General features: G+C 44.8%; 1 protein-coding gene across 1 annotated transcript in view; it reads right to left on the bottom strand.

Annotated features, from left to right (window-relative positions):
* plxnb2b (plexin b2b) overlaps positions 1-14,023 on the bottom strand; it is a 105,577-nt gene that overhangs the window by 74,153 nt on the left and 17,401 nt on the right. Inside the window, exon 2 of the mRNA XM_088378545.1 lies at positions 4,033-4,159. The gene's annotated coding sequence lies outside the window, so the exon portion shown is untranslated. The remainder of the gene's footprint in view (positions 1-4,032; positions 4,160-14,023) is intronic.

Below are 14,023 nucleotides of genomic sequence, written 5' to 3'. Positions count from 1 at the left end.
ATCGAGCGCGACCGCAGACAAACACGGCGACTCTCGCAGATGTTTTCCATCAACGCTGGCTGCCAAAGCGATGTCGGGCCGTGGCTGGAGGGGGAGGGGGGGATGGAGAGTGGGGGAAGGACGTCTGGAGGTTCAACCTGGCAGATTATCACGCCGGAGATTGGCATCGCTTCAGATCTTTGCTGTGAAACTTATTTTTGACGGGTCTCACGTCTTAAAAGTGCTGATTGGTATTTTGGGAAATTGTCCAGCGAACCAAGTTTTCATTTCAGTGCCAATTTGGAAGCAGCGTAAAGTATTTGTTGACAAAGCGGAGGCGATTGTGCAACAAGCTCCCACAACAACTACTAAGATGCTCAAATGCTTCTGAAACCTCAAAGTCAGAATTTAGACAATAGCTGTGCGGGGGCAGAGCATGTTTGCAGGGGCCGCAGCGGAGGAGGCCCCCGAGGCTGACCGGATCTGGTCCAACTGTGCCCTGGCAAGAAAAACACGAACAGCCCTGACAGCTTGGCTAGTCGCGGGAGGCCGTGGAAAAGTGCAGCCCCCCCCCCCAAAAAAAGGAGTTTTAAATCATTTTGGTCGCGTGACATTTTGATGTGTGGTTGGCTTTTATCATCTGATGGGTGATTTTCAAGCATGTCATCCACGGCTTGTTTATCACAAGGCTCGCTTTGATAATGAGGAATTTTCAGCGGCTGACGACGCATTGTTCATTTATTACAAAACAAAAGAATGACATCGTCAGCAGGGGGACAGAAAATTGCAGTGGCACTTTGAATTTACTTTGATTGTGTCGGATTAATTTTGCACTCTGTATGGGTTTGATTTTTTATTTTTTTTTGGACTGACAACAGAATATCATTTTAAGGGCACTTGTTTGCTCTGTTAAGAAATAACCCCGAATAAAGAAAATATTCCATACATCAAATTGATGCCTGATTTTTAAATTGCATCCTATAGTCACCAAAGCGTGTATAGATTCTCCATCGCATCGCATGGCTGCCCCTTTAACAGCTTTATTTGCAATTCTCTCACAAAATAAATTGAAAGACGCATTACAAGTCCAAACTTTCCAAGCGACAGCACGGCTGGGTGTTGAAAGCAAGATAAAAGTCAATAAGCAGGTCAGCTCCACACAGGGGGGGAATAAAAAATAATTTGACGACAATAAACACAAGCGGCGTCGTGTTCGTTCTCCACCGAGCGCCTCGTTGCGTCGAGGTTGCGCTCAGGCAAAGCCTCGCGGGAGCCGTGATTGACACTTCTAGACGTGGCAAACACCGTGTCGTTGCCGTGACATTTACAGCATCTTCTGGGACGGGAAATGACAACAAAGGAATCGGGATGATAATCAACTCTAAAAATAAAGAGTGTGAATGTCCTGTGTGTTTGCGTTTGGGGGAAACTCTAATAGCTTGCGTCAACTAATCAGTTTGGCGGAGTCAGAATGTAACACAGTGAGCGGCATTAGAAAATGGATTTCAGGGGTATTGTCATTTAAAAAACATCATTAAAATATCTCATAATGCTCATAATACACAAACATTTTTATTACTTTTACATTTTTAAACAACCACATGGCTAAGCCTTTCAGCCTGCTAGCTTAATGCTACTACTAACACAGTGTGAAACCTTTCAGCCTGCTAGCTTAATGCTAATGCGAACACACAGAATTTCCCCCCAGGGATCAATAAAGTATCTATCTATCTATCTATCTATCTATCTATCTATCTATCTATCTATCTATCTATCTATCTATCTATCTATCTATCTATCTATCTATCTATCTATCTATCTATCTATCTATCTATCTATCTATCTATCTATCTATCTATCTATCTATCTATCTATCTATCTTTGCTAGGCCAGCAAAAAAAGCTCATATTTGAGTAACTGTCAGCCCATCCCCCTTAAGCCCCAAACTAGATATTTCCCACTTCTGTCCTCGAGTTATTAATCAAACACGCTCGCCATTTAATCATGCAGATGAGCAATATAACCTCGGCAATTACAGGTGGCTTTTTAATTTGCCAACCTTTATACTCCACTCAGCTACGCCGGGCGTACTCTCGTTTGAGTGAAATATGGACAGGAGAGCGCTTTTAACAGCCGTTGGTAGAAAAGCATTTTGGCCGCAGTTAATTGCCAAGGCTCGTCCTATAACGAGCACCGGCACGGACTTTAATGACTCGCGCGCCTTAATGAAGGAGTGCTGGGCGGCAAGTAAACAAACTTTGGACACTATTTTGATCAAGTTATGATGCTCAGCCTCTAATTGGGCGATTGACCCTTCACACACACACAAAGCACTGACTGTTTACTTTTCAAATGTGTTCAGGAAGTATACGTCGTATGTAAACTCAAAAGTTTATTGTGAGAGTATGACTTCAACCTGGAGAGTATACTATTTTTTATCTATAAAAGTTTTTTTTTTTTTAATTTTGAAAACATTTTTATTCTTGTAAAATTTAAAAACTTTAATATTGAAAATATCTGACTTTCTCAAAAATATATAACTACTTTAATGAATTAATTTGAATCTAAAAAATATTTTTTTAATTATCTTAATGTGATCACAAATTTAATTTCTAAAATTCTAAAAAAAATTCTAAAATTCCACTTTTTTCCCCCAAACTATCTTACTGAATATCTCGAAAATATATATATTTTTTACCCATTTAATATTACCACTTTAAACTTACTATTATTTTATTCTACGAAATTCTTGACAGTGTTGTCCAAGCATTCCTGGGGACTGTTGCACAGAGTTTATCAAAAGCCTGCTACCTCGGCTGTCTCCTGACAACCAAACAATAGGAGCCACATCTGGCTTGAGGGGGGGGGGCAACTAATTAGAGGCACCCCGCACACCATGAAAGCGCGATATAGCTCCAACACCATTGGGGCTGTTGGGAGAAGTGAAGGAACTGGCGACGAAGGTGTGTTTTCATTGTATTGTGTGTGTGTGTGTGAGAGATTGATGGATGGCGAGCTACGCTAATTGCCGAAATCCCACTGTGAGCTAGCAAGGAGCGAGCGGGCCAAGTCAAATTAAGTGAAACAGGGGCAAAGCGGGAAACGTGGACCTCTACCTGTGTCCTAGCAGCCTCGTTTATGCTCTGCACGCATACGAAGTGGATCATGGAAACGTTGCAAAAAATCAGAGCGGCTTGTTTCAAGACATTTCTGCACGCTATATAAAACGTTGCTTATTTGTGCAATTTCACATTTGATGAGCGGGCGGGCGAGCACAAAGATAAGGTTAGCTTAATTGTCACTAATTGCCGCCGTAATTTTCAGGAAAGAACACGGTCGTGCCACGCTTACAGTCACGTGACAACAAATAAACAGTTTGGCCTCGGGAAATGAATAAATTTCACTTAATTGGTATAAAAATTATTATTTACCGACTTCATATGACGTATGATGCTCTTTGCTCGCCATACGTTCCATCATTAGCCACCTGTTGGTGTAAACACAACCGAAAAAGTCACGGCACGTTCTCGGCGAGTAAATAAATGTATGAGTACGTTGAGACGAGGTCATCATTATTTCAGTACACTGTACGGCTATATGCTAATTCTCCTATACGTTCTTTTGCTAACTTTAGGAAGTTATTTTTATTTATTTATTTATTTATTTATTTATTTATTTATGTATTTATTTATTTATTTGTTTGTTTATTTGCTTATTTATTTGCTTATTTATTTGCTTATTTATTCATTCATTCATTCATTTTTAATTATAATGACATTAATATATATATTAAAATTAATATATATTAATGTATTATTTATTTTTTATTATAATTTTATTGATTATTATTTTTTTATATATTAATTTAACTTTCTTTACGGGAGGAAATGACTCCACATGCAATGGGATGAGAAAGAAGGAGAAGAATTTAGAGAATTTGAGGTCGTAAGACAAAACATGGGCGCAAAGCCAAGGACAGTAGGGGCAGAATAAACAGGAGCAAGTTGCAAGTTGTGTAAGTGAAAAAAAAAAGGCGCCATGGGTGCTACTCACGCGGGGAGAGGCCGACGTCGGGTCCCAACCCTCACTTGACACTTCAATCACCGGCAGCCGGAGCTTCGGGCAAACTCGCTCCAATTAGCTGGACGCTGCCACTGACCCCCGGCTTCATTAAGGGTTTCTGCGAAGGAGAGGGAGGAGAGGGTGAGGAGGCACGGTCGACGACACACACACACACATCACGTACACACACGAGACGAGGTGAAACTCAAGGTTACAGATAAACCCAATCAACTTTGAGAGAACATGTTCACACTGGTACTCCCGGCGGGCTTACACCCAACGCTGATGGCGAGGAGGGCTTCGGCGCGATTGAGTGCAGAGGTCGCGGTACTCCCCCACCCCCCCCACCCCCTCACCCCCCTCCCCAACAGGTGCGACCAGCAGACATGCAATTACCGGGCTGAGAATGTGCTTTTTTTTGTGTGACGGAGACGAGAGGCCATCAGAGGAGGAGATCAAAAAGCGGGGGAGCAGAGGTGAGAGTCGACTGCTAGCAAGCACCTGAGGGGGCTACGCGAGGAGCAGCAGAGGGAAATGTTTCACTTGAATCTCCACGTTCGAAAGTCCATCGAGAAAAGAAAGAGCAAAAAAACAAAAAAGTGTAAGATTTATGACATGCTTCTTATGACACAAACGGGAGGTCAAATGTTGGTGAGCTGAGAAGCAAAAAAAATGTGCGACGTCACAACGAGGGCGGCCGCGTCCGCATAAACAAAGCTATTTTGACAAGCGTGTTATTTCGACATCTATTTCAGGCTTTCGTCAACACGCACATACTACGACGAGGCCCGCCAAGCGTCGCCGTGCAGCCCGGGACGGTCCGAACATGTTGCTTGGACAAGTTTCGAAATGTGCTAAAATGTTTTTGTGCTTGACCCCTTGAAAGAGTCTGTATTTCATTCAAGACAAAAAAAATAAAATAAATACAAATAAATATAAATATATAAATAATAATAATAAATAAATATTAAATATGGACCACCCACAAGTCAGCAGCTAATATCCACCGTGTTATTTTTCCCGCAACAAATCAGTACCATGCCAGAGAGCAGCAGTGTTGTTGGATGCACAGATTATTGTTAGCTAACAGCGCTAACCGTGTTGACCTCTGTCACTTCAACTACAACAAGAAAAACATATATGACCGTCTTCAGCGGTGGTCATCTTAATATTTTCTGCGCCGGCCTGAAATCTCCGCCCAGCAACGTAAATGCCTAATTTTTGGATTAAACCTCTTCGATCAGGCTAAACGCAATGTTTGTGTATGCGTTGTCATCGCCAGGGCAATTGCCGCCGTCACGGCCGGCCGGACAGACACTGGCTGGCCTTTTATTCGGAACAAGCCGAGGATGAAAGATCAATGGGCCCATTGAGGCCATGAATTGGAAAGGAAAGTTCACAAATAAAGTGGAAGATTGTACGAGATTAGAAGGGGAGGGGGGGGGGTCGTACGCACGTCTCGGAGCAAGCTGCGTATTGATCAGAGGAGCCGTACAGCTTCCAGCCATTCATCACCAACTCCTCGAGCCAACAGCGTCGGATGAAAGTGCTCTGCTTGCTGACCAAAGCTGCAACTTTCCACATCCATTACGCTTCAAAGTATGAACGGCCGAGAAGACGGTAAGAAAATTATGAAGGCCTCCGGGGGGAAAAAAACCTAACCCGGACACGTGTTCTTCTCCTCCGAGAGCCAGGAGAGTCATTTTTGCAGGTGACTGTCATGGAAGCAACACAAAGCAAGTCTGGAAGTGTTAGAAGGTGATCGAGCCGGTTGGGGATCATCCATAATGAGACGAGGTCAAGAAAGACGGGGGGGAGGCCAAAGAGCCACGGCTAGAAAGAGACGGCGACGGGTTTGGAGCCAGAGACGAGGCCCCGACGGAGCAATTACAAGAGCTCCATAGAAGGTGTGCTCAGCCTCCCCCCCCCCCCCACAGGCACCGTCTCAAATGGCAAGTTGCCCCACCGCACACACACGCAGAGCGGCAATAAAACAAAACGCCAGAGATGAAGCAGTGGAGGAAAACATGAGAAAAGCCAAACCATCCTTGGGTGGGAAAACCCCACGCAAGAATTTTGTTTAGTCGTCATGTCAAAGCACAGCTAAAAACTCCAACGAGTGCGTTCAAGGATCGACAGAAGCGAAAGGTCTGTGAAGCCTGCTGACAGCCTCGAAAATGTTTTATCAAGCATACTGCCAGTTTGTTTATTTGAAAGCAACAACAACAACAAACTTGTTTAGACACACCTAAAAAATTAAAAAAAAAAATCTGGACTATCAGGAATAGGTAATAGAATCTAACAAAATTCAACTATAAACTGAATTAACAATTAAGATAATTAGGATGCTCAACAAAGACAGCGAGACGCAATGCAGCTCGGCGGCCATCTTACGTTGCCGCTCGCTAATCAGGCGTAACAAGAATAGATTGGTTTCTCTGCGGCCTTTATTTTCCGTCTTTCCGGCAAAAATAACCGTTTGGCTCGAACTGCTTTATTCTTGTGATGAACGATGTGAAATTCGTGTTTTATTGACAAAAGGGAAATTTGCATTTTGACGTTAAAACGTGACATGGCAATTAGCCTTCCTCTGTTCATCTGAAGCAATCAAATTTTACAGGTGGACTTGAACCCGCCCTCCCCCATCTTTACATTACACGAGCCAGAAACAGATATGGGGGGGAAAAAATGAATATAGAGAAAAGTTCTCCAGCCCGGGTATGCACCATTGATTTCCTATTCTCTTGGAAACATTTAATGAGCTTAAATAGGAGCCTCGTTTGACACTGCCACAGCGAGTCGTCGGGGGGGCTCCCAGTGAGAGGAAATCGTTCAGCTGCTGCGACGGCAACCCGAGAAGGTGGAGGTGAGATGAGACGTGAAGATCTGAACGCCAAATGAAGCGACGTGTAGGACAGACATTGGATTAGGCTCAGCGTAGTTCTTAATGCAGAGGAAGAAAGTGAAGGGTGTCTCTTGCAAATGGAGTCTTGGCTTCCTGTGTACGAGGCTGACTACTTGTTTAGTTTACAGGCACTTAGAATCACCAGCAGCATCCGCCGTGATTGACAGCTTCTCCTTGACTGCTGCACTTCACCTCATTATTTCCTGAATGACTCCCCTCAACCCCGCCTAGCCCCCCTCGCCTATTACTTGGATGTTTCTTCAAGTCTGCACAGTTTTCCCAACACTCCCCCCCTCCCCCTCCCACACACGGGTGAAGCTATTGTCACTGGAGAGAACAAAGTCCAGAGGTGCTTGGCTGCACTGAGCCGTTGATGAGGGCCCATTGGGAGCAAATGCTTTATGAAGCTGTCTGCTCGAGAAAATGCATTCACTCGATCCGCCATAACAGCACGTGTATCCCCGCGGGGGGGGAGTGCAAGCCCTAACCCCAACCCCAAATACTTTTATGAAGCTGTCTGGAAGAGTAAATTCAAGGGTGCTGCCATATCTTTGCAGAATATCATCATAATGAAAGAAGGAGGAGGAGGAGGAAGTGAGGGCGCTGTTCTTCCATCAACCGGTTCCTGTGATGCAAATAATGTCAAGGATGAGAAAGAAAATGTCAGGCGAGATTGCTACTCGCGTATGAACTTTTTATTGCATTTGAGCCGATTAGCGGCGTCCCAATACTTTAGAATTGGTGGTCTGAAGAGGAAAGCCACAGCCGGCGTGTTATGATTCCATTGTAGATATTTTTAAGACAGCCGGCGGTCTAGTCGGGCCTCACAATCGTCATGTAAACTAAAGAATGCAGAACATTAGCGGTTTGCCGCTTGGCAAACATTGAAATATGCACTTCTCGTTTTTAAACTGATGTTTTATGCATGATTTGCTCTTGGCAAATATTGAACTGTAGATATTCACCCCCCCTCTTTTCCAGCTTCCAACTTTGTCAAACACATTTGCCGATTCAAAGTGTACCGTTCCAATTGGGTCTGGTTCGAGCATTAGCGGGTCTGGTCCTTGACCTGAGTCAATAACTGAGAAAATACTGTCAATATCAACCCAAGCCATTACAAGTAAAAAATGAAGCCATTTTAAATTTGAACAACCATAGATAACATAGTTAGCATCTCTTAGCGCAATTAGCTTCTGGTGCTCAAAGCGCACAAATTGAAAAGACAAAGACACGGAAAGACACGGCTCATGTTGCCAAGCTACAAAACACGACAGAAAAACGAGGGGATAAGAATGAGGAGCATATTTAATTTGTTTAGTTAGAATGCAGGTGGGAAATGTATTCAAGATAATTAGCCTGCGTGGTAAGAAGACGGGAAAACAAGAGAGAGAAGGGATCGCCGCACTAAGTACACTCATTCGAGGCATGTTTGCTTTTTGTTAAATATAAATAAATAGACTTGTCTAAAAAGTTGGGGCTATTCGGCTTTTGAATGAGATTTCAGAAATGCAACTTTTATAGGTTAACTAAATTTGACCTTCTCGAAACCTTCAAATTCATATATCCAACCTTTCAATGTTGGAGTGCTTTTTCCCCTTGCTTTTTTCGAACAAAGCGCTGAATGGCAAACTTTTTTATTTAAATATGTTTTTCTTACTTTCAAGGTTTCCTAGCCCTCTGCTTTCTCTGACTCCTCTTCTCAACCTGCTGATGACACTCTGTGATGCTCGAAACTTGGCGGCCACTCTGAGAACATCCGTGAAGCTAGCTTTGAACTGATGATGTCGTAATGTGAAAATTGTAATGTTTCATATGCACTACCGTATTTTCCGCACTATAAGGCACACCTAAAATATTTTCTCAAAAGCCGACAGTGCGCCTTATAATCAGGTGCGCCTTATATATGGACCAATATTGAACCACTACAGCAGGCGTGTCTAAAGTCTGGCCCGCGGGCCAAATGTATATATCTTATATATGGACAGTTTTAAAATGGCCCATTCATTGAAGGTGCGCCTTATAATCCGGTGCGCCTTATAGTGCGAAAAATACGGTACTCATTAAACCAGGAATACATTTGCTGCAACTCCTGGTTAGAAAACAAAAGTGAAGAAATAAAATAACTGCAGCAAGCCGGAAATGTTTCTGAAAAGCGCTTTGGCTCACCGTAGGAATCCGGAGACCAGCACGAGCCCGACAACAGTCCATACTGTCACTCATAGCTCCATATGTAGCCTGCGGCGAAACGGCCATTATGGAAACAGAAAGCTGCGTTTTATAATTGCGCTGTGCTTTTTACCCCCCCTTTGTGAAATTGCCTCTCCGGAATATATTCGCCGGTACTTTAGCCGCCGCTCCTTATCCCTCTTGTCCGTTGGAGAGGGCTATTTTGACAGGGCGACCGGCTCTCCTGATGCAATAACCACCGTCCATTTGTATCCGAGCGGGGAGCATTAACGAGGCAAAGTAATCAGCCGGCGCAGGGAAGGCAGCACGCCCAACCGCCAACTGCTTTTATCACTCTCGACTACGAGGGCTAGCCATTAGGCCACAATTAGCGCAGAGGACACTCGCAAAGAAAATAACCTCATAAAGACATACGGCAAGAAAGCCGGAATTGATGCAAAAAAAAATAATAACGCAACCTTGTAATGCAAAGAGTAATCAATTTCTTCAGGTTCTTTTTATTCTGATGAGTAACACGGTGTGGCACATTAGCGACGCAACGGTCATGCTAATCATTTAATGTTACGCCCAATCCGGGTGCTGTGAATTGCTACCACATTTGCTGTGGCTCCTTGGTGTCTGATATATGCCCGGAAAACTTTTTTGAGGCTTAGAGTGGTTAGGGTTAGGGTTAGGGTTAGCAGCTCTGTGTGATGGTCAACATGTGATTTCAGGTTCATTGATGCGTCCAGATGTGGATTCATTTTAAAAACAAACGATGTTCAGCCAGTTCAGTATTTACCAAAGTCCCTGAAAGCACCAAATTAGCTGCTGATTGGTGGAGAACCAGGAAGTAAGCAGTGTCTAGGAGTAAATCAAATCAGCATCGGATGGATTTCGGGTCTCGAAGGGTTCTAATGGGCTGACGTTGCGACAAATAAAAGACCCCCCGAGTCTTAAATCAAAAAACCCCCAAGGCCGAGTGTACCGTGAACCACAACTAAGAGTGTCGCTGTGAGGCTTGTTCGGTTATACAAAGTACCACAACATCTCCGCATAACATCTCGGGATATTTATCGGAATATTGCTGCTAACGCCAGCATTGGTATGCGGGCGAAGGCTCGGTACACAGACAAAAAGCTTCCCTTAGGACTGTGGGAAAACAAAGCAGAATGTGCCTCCCTGCGGTTATTTATGGCGCGCTGGCCGCGGGCAGACGCCGATAAGGCTTTAGATCGGTGGAGGCTGACATGCTGCGATTATCTCCTGCCGCTGGAACGGAGCGAGCGTCCATCAGTCGGGGAGCGCTGACTCAATTGTTGCCCGAGATGAGAAAAGAATGATTCATTGACCTTAAAAACAAAAGTCTCCTCATATACGCCGCCGCCCGGGTATCGCCATTCACATTTTGCAAAATGTTCACCGAGCAAGAACAAATCACATATGTTCTCGCTTTCTCTCTTCACGGAGATCTGAAAAACCCACTCGAGTCTCAGGCCGCTTTCTTGGCAGGTTCTGGACTTGAAAGCAATCCCGCAGCCCGGACGGAGTTTCAGACAGAGAGGTGGAGGTAAGGGGGGGAGAAGGAGGAGAAAGAGAGTGCATTCTTTCTGCTGAGAACCATCTGGAATTGGAAGAGCTAAGATAAACAAGTGAGGTGAGCCGCATCGCATCTCCCTCGTCCGCCGGCCCGAACAGACACGGGCCCGTGCACAATGCGCCGGCGCCGGCACCACCGCCAATCTTGTGCCAAGCATTGTCAGGGATTGGGTCTTATCAATCGTTGGCCAGAAGCGAGAGGAAAACAAAAAGGGGGAGGGGAGGAAAGGGGGAGCGCAAATGCCGACGACAATGAGGAAACACAAACCAGACGATGGCTGCGAGCCACCCGACAGCGCCGGCTACATTTAATCCGGTCAGGTTGGCTTCTTCGTCAGTGACAAGAGGAAAGTTTTCACGCGGCCAATCCCACCCAGAAAGTTAAACAAGTGTTGAGACTTTTTTTTTTTTTTTTTTACGGCGAGTCACACTGCTTTATTTGAACGAGTCAATTTGCATGCACCCCGAGAAAAATCTCCGGGGGCAACGTTGGCTGCTGCCGCTACTCGGAGAATCCCTCCATTTTGAAGATGCTGTAGCAATTAAGAGTCACAGTGGAAATATGATCCCATCAGGAGAAATTGTCCTTGCTTTAGGTACGATCGAAAAACAATGCACACATCAGTCAAGTTACGCAAGCGATACAAACTTTTTCTGCTGTGGCTCATTAAACTCAAATTTTGTCGCACTTTTTCCTGAAAACCGCATTGGGTTTGACGTCTAGAGTCGTCACTGGGAGTGAACGAGTTAAGAAAGTTAAGTCAAACAGCTTCCGCTGCTTTGCAGATTTCATTCAGCTCCACCTCGCCTCGTCTGCTCAGTGGTTGAAAAAAACCCCCGTTATAGGCGTGACCCAAATTTCCAGGCCTGCTTTTTGGCACGCTGCCACGCTCTGCTTGCACCTTTTGATCATAGCCATTGAAGGAAAAAGCATCCCGAGCAGCCAGACTGAGGCGAGTGTCTCCTCAATCCGAATAATAAGTGGTCCTCAAGACACTCCGAAAACGCCCCCCCCCTCCGCCCGCCCCCTCCTTGAAAATGCATTCCCCTCAACTAACTGCACGCCGGGATTTTTTTTCTTCTCTATTCTGCTGATGGCCCAATATGAGCTGACAGACACCCCTCCCTTCCTTTTTTTTTTTTTTTTTTTCCTCCTGCCGTTCTTCTTCCCCACCGTCCCTTCACATCTGTGGATGTTACCTGACAAGTCTCATTTGTCAAGCCCTCCCTCCCCTTAGCCCTTCTCCTTCCGTCTGTTAGCTTCGGCCACCTGATCCCTCCCTCCTGTTGTTGCGCCCCTGCCAACAGAGCTGAGGAGCTAAGTCGGCAGGCGGGGTGTGTGCGTCCATGTGGGTGTGTCCGTGTGTGTGTCCAAAGACACTGACTAAATGGGGCAAAGCAGCGGAGCACGTAGGTGGAACTCTCAAGGGACGTCTGCCAGAATCTCTCCACGGCAGCGCTCGATGTTCACGTCAGAAGGACTTTGGACCTTTATGTGACTTCACTTACTTTGTGAGGGGACTATTGTAAATATTGCCCTGAGTAACGAGACACTTCCTGTTCTAATCATAGCTAACATCACACTTTTCCTCTTTTCCGGAGTTTACACTGGCAGCACAAAAAAAGAAAAAAAAAAGACAGACTCGTGGCGTTAACCCAAAGTCTCGTAATTGTCTGACATGATCAATGTTTGTAGTTTGGTTTGACTTTGGAAGCGTATTTTTTTTTTTCCCTCCACTATAAATGATTACTATGCGCATTCCCAATTCTCAATATGTTTTGCTAAAGTCTCGGAATTAAGCTTCAAAGTGACTTTGGCTAAATGAATACGCAATTGTGTATTCGTACCTTGATAAATGCCCTTTGTCTGCTGTTATTAAAGACCAGTGAGACTTGGTTGGTCCCCACGCCGAGGCAAAACTAATTAAAGGCAGGCAGATGTATTTGGACACAAGTGTCTCTCACACACACACACACACACAGGCAAACACACACGGGCACTAAATGGGCTTTTAACACGTCCACTGAGCAATCGGTGCCAGTTGATGAGCTGCCACTGCGCTAACTAGACCAGGTGAGCGAAGACAAATCCCAACTTCATTGCGGGAAACTTTTTGTTTTGTCTGCCAGAGGCCAGAGAAGACAAAAAAACAAAAAAAAAAACACCCTTTCCCCTCGGTGCCTTATTATCCTCACTAACACCAGTCAGGCAACACGCCTCTCTGTTGTTTTGCTTTCTCCGAGGCAGGTGATGATGAGCATTAGCGCTAAGAGCGAGCGTTTAATCTTCAGGGGAGCACATGTTCTTGCTTTTGTTGAGTCATGGCTATGAAATTGCATTAGCATGTACAGAAACCTTTCATCCTCTGCTATGTTTCCCACCGAGAATAAACAAACCTCCGACGGCAACCCAGGTAGCCGAGGGTAACGAAGAGACGGCACCGGTCTTCGATCTTCATTACGACTATCGGTGTCAACCTTGTGTAATCGCGGCCATCCCGAGGTCAGTCGTATACACCGGCAGCTCTGTCATCGTCTATCCGTGGACGCAAACGCACGGTGATGACTAATCACCCATCTGGATGAGCCGTTTCCGAGTCCGGATGACAAAGCACTCACGGCTGCAAATATTGGCTAATGCCTTGCTCCGTTTAGCCAAACAGGTCTGAAGGGAATTTGGGATATGACCTGACTCAGACGGTTGCTGGATTAGAGAAATTCCCTCATCAGGTAGAAAAAAAAACCAAAACAGCATGGCTGATCACTAAAACTATTTCCACCAAGTTGGGAGCAGTAAATCCTGCTTGTTCTGGTTTACAAGGGCAAAAAATAAATAAGGAAGGTGTCTAGCCTACTTTCACTCTCGCGGCGTTTCCACAGAAAATTACAGTTCCGTTTTGTCATGCTACAGTTTGGATCAGCAAGCTCTCGTGATCTGACTTGCATATAATGAAACGATACGGCACCAATCAATTCTCATGTTGCCATTTTTTTATGGCTAATAAAAATGTTGAATGGCAAGAAGCGGCTGAGCTAAAACGTTCATCCTGTCAAAGGTAGCTAGTTTGTGTTACCAAAAAAAAAGACCTTGTAACAAGTCAAAAATAAATGATGTATATATTTATATGTCGAAGCCTCACGTTAGCAAACACGTTAGCATAGACACATTTCTGTCTATTCTTACAAAGGAAGCATATGACAGCATGGTTAATAGGCGGAAAACGCATCTCGATGAACTAACAAATGGGTCGCTTTGTGTTTTGCCTCAAGCGTCAAGATGGCACAGTCGCGGCACACATAGTTAAGAAGAGA

This window comes from Syngnathus floridae, chromosome 6, assembly GCF_059516105.1.
Source record: "Syngnathus floridae isolate MCC-2025c chromosome 6, RoL_Sflo_1.0, whole genome shotgun sequence".
NCBI classification, from domain to species: Eukaryota; Metazoa; Chordata; class Actinopteri; order Syngnathiformes; family Syngnathidae; genus Syngnathus; species Syngnathus floridae.
Note: the sequence above shows the minus strand (reverse complement) of the source record. Positions and strands in the feature narration are given on the sequence as shown.